Source organism: Triticum aestivum, chromosome 5A (assembly GCF_018294505.1).
Source record: "Triticum aestivum cultivar Chinese Spring chromosome 5A, IWGSC CS RefSeq v2.1, whole genome shotgun sequence".
Classification (NCBI taxonomy): domain Eukaryota; kingdom Viridiplantae; phylum Streptophyta; class Magnoliopsida; order Poales; family Poaceae; genus Triticum; species Triticum aestivum.
Window position 1 is genome coordinate 552,090,153 of NC_057806.1, and position 11,152 is coordinate 552,101,304.

At 51.8% G+C, this 11,152-nt stretch overlaps 1 pseudogene; it reads left to right on the forward strand.

Annotated features, from left to right (window-relative positions):
• The first annotated feature begins 9,355 nt into the window (after window positions 1-9,355).
• Window positions 9,356-9,494, forward strand: LOC123109276 (uncharacterized; annotated as a pseudogene).
• Window positions 9,495-11,152: the final 1,658 nt, after the last annotated feature.

The window sequence follows — 11,152 nt, forward strand, 5'->3', positions numbered from 1 at the left end:
ATACGACAGAGTACGAAGGGATGCTTGCCGGTCTTAGGATCGCGGCGGACCTCGGAATCAAGAAGCTCATCGTCAGGGGCGACTCGCAGCTCGTCGTCAAGCAAGTCAACAAGGACTACCAGAGCCCGTTGATGAAGGCCTACGTCGATGAAGTGAGAAAGCTGGAAGAGCGTTTCGACGGTATACAGGCTGAATACGTTCCCCGAGCGGAGAACGATATCGCCGATTACCTGTCAAAACACGCTGCCCTCAAGCTACCTATGGAACCAGGTACCTTTGTGCTCCAGCTAACTCAGTCATCCGTTGATCCATCAATAGAGCAGAACAAGAGGAGGAAATCAGGACCCGGCAAGTACTTTCCCGCCGAGCTCCCCGGAGCCGCCGGCAAGGATGTTGCCGGGGACACTGAGCCCGCCACGGGACGGCTAGCTCCGGCGGAGCGTCAAGCTCTTGCCGTCGAGACAGCCGCTCCTATAGCGGAGGAAATGCCTTTAGTCCTCGCCGTCGAGCCTCAGGCTCCAGCGTGGGCACAGCATACCGTCCGATTCCTCCAAATAGGGGAACTTCCTGAAGAGCGGGAAGAAGCAGAAAAAGTAGCCCGCCGCTCTATCATGTACCAGTTCGTCGATGACGTCCTGTACAGAAAGAGGCCGAACGGTGTGAAATTGAAGTGTATCCCTCGGGAGGAAGGACTGGAGCTATTGGCGGAGATACACGGAGGCATATGTGGATCCCACATCGGGTCAAGGGCCCTTGCCGGCAAGGAATTTCAGCAAGGCTTCTTCTGGCCCACCGCCCTCCAGGATGCGACGACACTAGTCACCAGGTGTGAAGTGTGTCAGTTCCATTCAAAGAAGCTACATCAGCGAGCTCAAGCCCTTCAAACCATTCCTCTCTCCTAGCCCTTCTCGATCTGGGGGCTCGACATACTTTGCCCCTTCCCCCGCACTGTTGGGGGCTTTGAGTACTTGTACGTTGCAATCGACAAGTTCACAAAGTGGTCGGAGGTGGAGGCAGTCAGGAAGGTCACAGCTCACTCAGCCGTCAAGTTCTTCAAGGGACTAGTGTGCCGTTTTGGTGTACCCAACAGGGTAATCACCGACAACGGCACACAGTTCACAAGCCGCACCTTCATGCAATATATCCAAGACCTCGGCAGCAAAGTCTGCTTCGCTTCCGTTGCTCACCCACGAAGCAATGGTCAAGCTGAGAGGGCAAATGCTGAAGTACTGCGAGGCTTAAATACCAAGACCTTTGACAGGCCGCACAAGAGTGGAAGGCGCTGGATTGATGAGTTGCCGACGGTTCTTTGGTCGATTAGGACGACGCCAAATCGAGCCACCGGCCAGACACCTTTTGCCCTAGTATACGGGGCAGAAGCAGTTCTCCCCACTGAACTCATATACGGATCACCTCGAGTGCTCACTTATGATGAGCTTGAGCAAGAGCAACTGCGGCAAGATGACGCAATGCTCCTTGAGGAAGATCGTCTTCAGGCGGCTGTGAAAGCAGCACGCTACCAGCAAGCCTTGTGCTGCTACCATAGCCGCAAGGTTCATGCCCGAAGCCTTGAGGAAGGCGACCTTGTCCTTCGGTGCGTTCAGTCGGCCAAGAATTCCAACAAGTTGACGCCAAAGTGGGAAGGCCCTTATCGGGTAATACTAGTCACCAGGCCCGGTGCAGTCCGCCTGGAGACCGAAGATGCCGTTCCGGTGAGTAACTCCTGGAACATTGAGCATCTTCGCAAGTTTTACCCGTGAGGCGCGGCTTGCCGGGTCCCCCGGCAAGCCACCTTTTGTACAAGCATTGCCGATGATGCATGTAACCCTTTGTACAAAGCCAGGCGCAGACCCTGAGCATAAATAAATGAAGCGCTGGCGCCCTAAGTTATAGCATGCATGCTAGGTCGAGTCTCGTCCTTTGTTAGGGTTGATAGTGCTTAGCAGCGACTAACCCCTAGCTTAGAGGTCGAGTGTGTGTCTCTTTGCCGTTCTTTCGTCTTCTTTGGTTCGCAGGACTCACAGGTATCCTTGCCGGACCACTTGAGGACGAAAAAGAGAAGAGGGACAGACCAGCATCTAGACCCCGGCAAGCCAGTATTGCCGGGGGCTACAAGAGCAAAGATTCACCCACGGAAAACCAGAGTTGCCGGGGGATACCGCTTCATAATAAGTTCTTCATCCCTTATCATGCGTTCCCTTATGGACTGAGGTATGTGAAACCTCGTTTTTTCCTAAAACTACCGTGCTCCCCTAACTCTAGGCCCTAGGGCTCGTTCCTGGGGCCAGGTTTGGTAGTAGTCGCGGCAGCGAGAGGATGAAACAAGGAGCCTGAACCCACCTCATCCCTACCTCCGCCAAAGGTGTGAGAAAGGTCGAGCGAAGTGGGGAGACGGCAAGGCCTATTGCCGGGCAAGGAAATGTTTATCTTAAGGATATCAAGGATTTACCCACAAACAAATGACCCGACAAGGATCCCTTTTTCATTAAAAACATTCCACTCAGGTACAGTCCATAGGGAATGAAAAACATGAATGATGGGATTACAAGTTTTAAATTCAGCTAAGGCCCGAAGGCTTACAAACTAAAAAGAGATAAGGTGCCCGTAATCCTTTTCTTGTCCCTCTCCCCAGGAGGCAGGTCAAGGAGGCGAAAAGGGCAAAAGGGGTGCCTAGGCGAGCTACGGGTGGCAGAAGACACCAAGAGAACATCTCGGTGGCCGTCCGAAGGCTGGATGGTGATGGCGGCGCCGGAAGCAGAGCTCGAAGATGAGGCGGCAGGATGTCAGCACGCATCGAAGGCGTCGGTGCCCGCGTTCTCCGACTTGACGGCCTTGCCGCCCGCCCACTTCCTCTTCCGCAGCCTCCCAACGCCAGCCGCCCAAGGAGACGACCCCGAGAAGTTCAGGGAGCCGGCGACGCGGATGATGGGGTCGCCGGTGCCGCACGGAGCGGCGCCCGACACCTAATCGGACCCGTCATCCTGCCGCCTACTACCCTCGTCATCACTGCTACTGTCCTCCTCGTCACTCCCGCCCGAGGAGGAGTCTTCACTATCAGAAGAGCTCTCCACGCAGCACCTTACACGGGTCCCAGAGCACCCGAAGACCTTGACGGACAGAAGGCCACCCTCCATCAGCTTAAAATGGAGAGTGAGCCCCTCCGTCAAGCAGTGGATATGGGCAAACGTCTTCCATCCCCGACGGAGATACATCACGTGAGGGGCAGGGAAGTCGACGCGGGCCCATGTGCCACTGATCCCGCAACCCCTCATGTGCAGCCACAATGACTCTGGCGGATCCAGCTCCATCTCCCGCACGAATGGGGTCGGGAGACAAAGGCGATGGCGAGGCAGCCGGCGCAGCCTGAAGAAGAACTCGCAAGGGTCATGCCCAACGTGGCCCTCCATGGGGGGAGGAACTGATGGCGGAGGCGAGGCCACCGCGCCGCCCCGTCCTCCTCTTCCCCGAGCGCCTCGGCCTCTCCCACGACCTCGCCCCCTCCCCCTTCCCCTCGCGGCTGGCTCTGCCACCGCGGGTGCAGGAGAAGGAGGGGCAAGTTGTCGAGCGGCAACCCTCTCCGCCACCGTTGAAGGACCAGGATTCCCTCTCTCCATGGCGGATGGAAGGGGGGAGCAGAAGCTGAAGGAAGGAGGAGATGAAGGAATGCGGGACGCCATCCCCCCTCCCACTCCTTATAAAGGAACGGGGTGGGGGCTCGGCCGCCCCGCTTAGCCAATCAAGGCGCGGAAGGCGCAGGGAACTGGGACCGACCCGTCGCCCCAGCCCGCGGCGGCCCGGTTTCCCGCCTCCACCGGTCGCCACCGCAAGCGCATGAGAGCCACATGGCAGGCATGCAGGACCGAGGCGACGGGTGAGGCGACCTCTCCCCACCCCATGATCGTGGGGAGTGGACGCCTTGAAGACCACGCCTCGGCCCCGTTCAGTAAATGGGCCGCGCCTCCGCGCCTCCCTCCGTTTATGGGGAAGGCGCGAACCGCCCACTTTACTATGATGTGACGCATGCATGCAGAGCTCAGCCCCACGCATGTCGCCCACGTCACACATGCCTCCCCACGCCGTGCCATGCGCGGGAAGCATGGGAAGCACAACACGCGAAGAGACTTACAACGGTAAAAACCACCCCGCCTGCCCGCGCACCGTTTTTGGGCCTAGCCCAACGACGCGATTGCGCTTACGTGTGGCCCAGGCCCGGGGGCTCTTGTCGGTGTACAAAAAGAGGGGTACACTTTTTGTACCCCTATAATTGTGCACGGGCAGTCTGAGCCACGGGCACCACCACACTGAGCAAGGCAAGGGAGGTGAGCCAAGGTAAGGCCGAAGCTCAGGAGAAGCAGAACGACGCCAAGACCAAGACCACAAAGAGCGAAGGGGACGAAGCGGACCCCCCCTTGGCAAGATCCTTGCCGGGAGGCGGTTTTAGCAAACCCGGCAAGACCCTTGCCGTGGCGGCTCGCCCCACACCTACGGAGTGAGTCACCCTTGAGTCCACTGCCCCCATGGGGCAAGGATTCGGGAGACATCCCCGTGGTGGCATGCAGATCTTTTTGAAGACATTCAAGATCAGATACACCCTTTAGAAGATGATGATCCTTGGCGGGATCTTAGCCAAGGAGGACCAAAAGCCCCCGGCAAGGGCCTTGCCGAGGATGACAGCAGGCGCCACGGCAAGACCCTTGCCGGGGCCCCGGCAAGGCCCTTGACAAGAACACCCATAGGGCCACCATCAGGCCCACGCGAGTCAAACCTCCACCGCCGTTCGCATGCAGCTGCCGACCCAACCAGCTGGGCAGGCACCTGCGTGGCGGCATGCGGATCTTCGTGGAGACCCACCACTGCGCCACCTTAGCTGCCTGCCTGCCTACATGGCACTGCGGGCGCCGCTGGCCAGGGCGCGTGTCGAGATGAGAGGGAGCGGCGACGGACGAGACAGGGCTCTCCCCCATCCCCGATAAAGCAAGGACACCTGGGCAAGACGCATTAAATGCGCCTTGTCATGTACTGCGAGGGATAACCTCACATCACTGTACCCTTTCCACCTCCTGTGTGCCACTGTGGCAACCCCTTTCCTATAAAAGGAGGCCCGAGGCGACCAGGAGGAGCATTCGGCTTTTTGGAGCTCCTCACGCCCCATAGCTAGCTCAAGAACACAGATATACAATCCACCAAAGCAGGAGTAGGGTTTTACGCATCCCCGTGGCCCGAACCTGGATAAATGAACCGTGTGCTATCTGTTTGATCCGCTCTTCTCACGACCCCGTGCCCCGCAACCATAGTAGGGATTCTTGTGATCCCATAGGTGTCGTTCCCACCGACAGTCCCTAATTCCAACACCTCTTGTATAACCCAAAACTTCTAGAAAGAAACCTAGATCGTGAGTTCCGCCGCCAGAAGCCTCTGTAGCCACCGAAAACCAATCTAGGCCCTCTCTGGCACCCTGCCGGAGGGGGACATCATCACAGGAGGGCATGGAGGAGGATCCCGGAGGGGCCATTATCGTCATGAAGGCCAAGGACTAGAGGGAGAACCTCTCCCCATCCAAGGGGGAGGCCATGGAGGAGGAAGCACAAGGGGGAGAACCTCTCCTCCTCTCTCTCGGTGGCATCGGAGTGCCATCGGGAGGGGAATCATCGCCGCGGTGATCGTCTTCATGAACATCACCATCCTCATCTTTTTATGCGGTCCACTCTCCTGCACCCCGCTGTAATCCCTACTTGAACATGGTGCTTTATGCCACATATTATGATCCAATGATGTGTTGCCATCCTATGATGTTTTGAGTAGATATCTTTTGTCTTTGGGTTGATTGATGATCTAGATTGGTATGAGTTGTATGTTTTACTTTGATGCTGTCCTATGGTGCCCTCGGTGTCGCGCAAGCGTGATGGATTCCTGTTGTAGGGTGTTGCAATAAGTTCATGATTCGCTTATAGTGGGTTGGTGAGTGACTGAAACACAAACCCGAGTAAGGGGGTTGTTGCGTATGGGAATAAAGAGGACTTGATGCTTTAATGGTATGGTTGGGTTTTACCTTAATGATCTTTAGTAGTTGCGGATGCTTGCTAGAGTTCCAATCATAAGTGCATATGATCCAAGTAGAGAAAGTATGTTAGCTTATGCCTCTCCCTCATATGAAACTGCAATAGTGATTACCGGTCTTATTAACAATTTCCTAGGACAATTCCGCACACTAATCCACCATTATTCCATACTCGCTATTTATAATATTTAGTAATATATTCTAACTTTATGATAACATCACCTACTTTCATATTTTAGCTCTCCGATATCATACAAAGTTATCCACTTCATACCCACAACGTAGTTTTATTTCTTGTTTCTAGTTGGAAGCAAACGTTCGATGTACGTAGAGTCGTATTAGTGGCAGATAGGGCTTGAGAGAATATTGATCTTACCTTTAGCTCCTTGTGGGTTCGACACTCCATACTTATCACTTCCACCTTTGGAAATTGCTACGATGATTCCCTGCACTTGGGGATTATCATTCGACCGATAAAGATCTTCGTGGAATATGTAGGAATCAATATAGGCATCTAGGTCCCGCTAATGGCTATTGACCGGAGAGGTGTCTCGGTCATGACTACATAATTCCCGAACCCGCGGGGTCGCACGCTTATCGTTCGTTGACGCTACAGTAGTATTGGGATATTTGATGAGTGGTAACCAAATGTTGTTCGGAGTCTCGGATGAGATCTCGGATGTCACGAGGAGTCTCGGAATGGTCGGGAGGTAAAGATTTATATATGGGAAGTCATATTTTGGGTTTCAGAAAAAGGTGTAGTTTTTTGATATTGTACCAGAAAGCTTCCAGAAGGTTCCAGAGGGGTACAAAAGTTCACAAGTGGGTCCACCATGACCCAAGGGCTAGCATGGGCTGCGGGGAGGTGCCCTGGCCTTATTGGTCTAGGCGCACCAAGTCCTCAAAAGCCCATGTGACTAGGGAAGGCAAAAAAGGAAGGAGTCATAGTAGGAATAGAATTGGACTTGGAGTTCAAGTCCTCTCCCCCTTAGCTGCGCCCTAAGGCTTGGAGGGGATTTTTCCCGCGCCCCTCCACCTATATATAGAGGGGAGGGGGTACCCCAAGAGAACACACCAAGCCCTTGGCACCCCTCTCTCCGGTTACTCTGTAGTTCCACCGCCTCGTCCCGGTGACGCTTAGCGAAGCGCTATCGGTGCTCCACCATCACCACCACGCTTTCATGTTGGTTGTGATCCCATCTACTTCTCCTCTACCGCTTGCTTGATCAAAAAGGAGGAGACATCATCGAGCCGCACGTGTGCTAAACTCGGAGGTGCCGTCCGTTCGGCACTAGATCGGTTGGATCGTGATCGGACCGCAAAGAGTATGACTACATCAACCACATGATAAACGCTTATGCTTAGCGATCTACAAGGGTATGTAGATTCTCTCCTCCTCTCTTTGCTATGCATCTCCATGGATACATCTTGTGTGTGCGTAGATTTTTTTATTTTCCATGCATCATTTCCCATCAAACCTTGGTCCCATCACTGAGGAAAATACCTACCGTAGCTGTGCTGCGTCATCCTTTCCTCTTTGTGTAAATATCGATGTAGTTCAAGCCGCATCAACAAGTACATCGAATTTTTGTAGACGAAGGGAGCTCCTTAGTTTAATCCTAATGCAGACTTTGTAGCAAAGGCAAATACCGCGAAGGATCCACCTCGACGGAGTTGTTTTATGGGCTCCTCCCACAAACAACCCACAATCCTTCGAGAAGGATCACCCTCCCGGTGATCTTTGGAGAGAAAGGAACTACAAGAAGCAGGATTGCTCATTTGATGTGATTGGCTTTGACATGTTTTTCCTTTCCCGAAAAGGAGGATAACCCCTGGCCTCTGCACTGAGTGATGCACACAACCACATTTATATAAAATTGTGAGAATTCTGAAGAAATAGGAGTCGGTTAAAGTTATCTCCTACGCCATCCCATCCCATCCGCGACTAGTATGCGCCTATTCTCAATCTAACATCTCACAAGAAGATTTCAGATTCCAAAGAAGTTGGTTTCCGTCGGATACATACCGTCTTAAAAATACATGGATACTTTTTGAAATTTAATGAACATTTTTTTATCAAAATATGAGCACTTTCTTTATACTTTAATTTCACTTTTTAGTTAGATACATGAAAATAAAGTAAATATGTTACATATAGTACGAAAAAATAAAATAAATATCTGAAAACAAAAAATTGAAACAATATTAAATGGAAGAAAAAACAAAAGAAAGAAAAGAAAGTAAGAAAAAAATGTGCTCCAGCCCGCACTTGGGTCGACGCAACTGCATGAGTATAGTGCAAGTTTGCTCGCTACCCCGCACATTACGTGCCGATTTGGAATACATTTTTTTTAGAAAGAGAGCTCCATCTCTGATTTTCATTGATAGAAATCACAGTGTCTTACAAACAACCATCAACCACTACATATATATTGCCAACACACAACCATTGATAGATCGAACGACACGATCCCCTGATGATGTAGAACTGGGCATCTCCACCCTCCAACAGGATTGCAGACCAGAGGGAAAGCTAATGGTGCCTGTTAAAAGGTAGATTGTAGCGTGTCAACTTGTGTACGTAGTTGTGTATGCGTTGGTTGTAATCCTGCGTGAGTTGTAATCGAGGTAGGTTGTTAGAGTCCGGCCTTATCTTGTATAGCTTGGATTAGGGGCCAAGACTTCAACAACCTACCTCATCACATGTACCCTGTGCTATATAATCAACACGAACGCGTCCCTAATGAGATCATCAAACGCTTAACCTAGTTTCTTACATGGTAATCAGAGCCTACCTCGGATTCATCCATGGCGAGCTCCTCCACAAATTCGTTCCCCTCATCTCCCTTTGCACACTTTGCCACAGAGAAGCTTACGAGAGGGAACGAAGCACTCTGGCGTGCCACGGTCCTCTCAGCCATCCGAGGGGCGCAGATGGCGTCCTTCCTCGACCTCGAGCAGGAGGTGCCATCCACGCACATTGAGGTCACCTCCTCCGACGGCAAAACCAAGTCCAAGGCCCCGAACCCTGAGTTCGGCGTGTGGTATGCGCGAGATCAGCAGGTTTTCTCCTACCTGCTGACGACGCTGCTCCGCGAGATGGCCATCCAAGTTGCAACATGCCATACCGCAGCTGAGCTGTGGAACACCGTGCAAGGGATGCTGGCGTCGCTTACCCGCGCACAGACCGTCAACGTCAGGATTGCTCTGGCGAACCTCCAGAAGGGCAACCTCTCCGTCGTTGAATACGTCGGTAAGTTCAGAACACTTTGTGATGAGTTAATGGCTTCAGGAAAGAAGGTGGACGAGGAAGATGTCGTCTCCCACATCCTCGCTGGACTCGACGAGGAATTTGACCCCGTGGTTTCTGCCATGTGCTCACGGGTCAAAACTGACGGGGTGCCAGAGATGTACTCGTAGCTCCTGAGCTTCGAGACTCGCATGAACTTGCGCGGAGGGTCTTCTCAGTCATCTGCAAACGCGGCAGCACGTGGCTATGGCTTCCCAAACAAGCAACGCGGCGGCGGCGGTCGTGGCTTCCCCAACAAGCAAGGCAGCGGTGATCGCAACCGCAACTACTCCAAGCCGCCAAACCGTGGAAACGGGGGAGGCAGTGGCAACGGAGGTGGCAGCGGCGGGAACTACAACAACAATCCCTCTGCCAAGCCTACGTGCCAGATCTTCGGCAAGATTGGACACCCTGCGTGGAAGTGTTGGAAGAGGTATGATTCATCTTACCAGGGAGGAGAAGAACAGCAGCACCAGTGCTCGGAAAACATGGCGGCTCCCCAATATGGAGTGGATACCAACTGGTATCTTGACAGTGGCGCGACAGATCACATCAGGGAGACTTGGAGAAGATGACAGTTCGCGACCGCTACATGGGAAATGAGCAAATCCACACAGCTAGTGGATCAGGTATGACTATTGCTCACATTGGTCAATCACACATATATACCCCTGAACGAGATCTTGTCCTTAAAAATATCCTTCATGTTCTTGAAGCTGATAAAAGTTTAATCTCTGCTAGTCGCCTTTCCATTGATAACAACTCTTTCGTTGAGATTCACCCCTATTCTTTTCTTGTTAAGGATCGTGCAACAAAGAGAACCCTTCTTCGCAGCAGGGGTAGGCGAGGCCTATACCCTGTAAAACACATGGAACAAGATGCCAAGAAGCATGTGCTCAGTGTCACCTTTCCATCTTCAGACGGATGGCACCAGCGTCTAGGACACCCTTCATCGATTATTGTTAGCAAAATAATTAGCAAGAATAAGCTTCCATGTGTTAGTTTGTCAAATAATGAACTTGTTTGTGATGCTTGCCAGAAGGGCAAGAGCCATCAGTTACCATATCCCAAGTCTATAAGTGAATCTAATTTCCTTTGGAACTTATCTTTTCTGATGTGTGGGGACCATCTGTTGAATCAATAGGTAGAAAAAAAACTATGTGAGCTTCATAGATGATTTCAGTAAGTTCACATGGATCTACCTAATCAAACATAAGTCAGAAGTTTTTCAAAAATTTCATGACTTCCAAAACCTTGTTGAAAGACAATTTAGCCGAAAAATCCTTGCTCTCCAAACAGATTGGGGGGAGAATATGAGAAATTAAATTCCTTCTTCAATAAAATAGGGATATCCCATCATGTCTCATGTCCCCATGCCCATCAACAGAATGGGTCAGCTGAACGCAAGCATCGTCACATCGTTGAAGTAGGTCTCTCTCTTCTTGCTCAAGCTTGTATGCCTTTGAAATTTTGGGATGAGGCTTTTATTGCCGCTACCTATCTCATCAACAGGTTGCCTAGCAAAGTGATTAAGTTTGAAACTCCTCTTGAAAAAGTGTTCAATGAAAAACCCAATTATTCATCTCTTAGAATCTTTGGGTGTGCTTGCTGGCCCAATTTGCGCCCATACAATTCGCATAAACTCCAATTCCGCTCCAAAAGGTGCGCCTTTCTTGGCTACAGTAACTTGCATAAAGGCTTCAAGTGCCTAGATATTTCTACTGGACGTGTATACATCTCAAGAGATGTTGTCTTTGATGAAACAGTTTTTCCATTCTCTGAATTACACCCAAATGCCGGCGCTC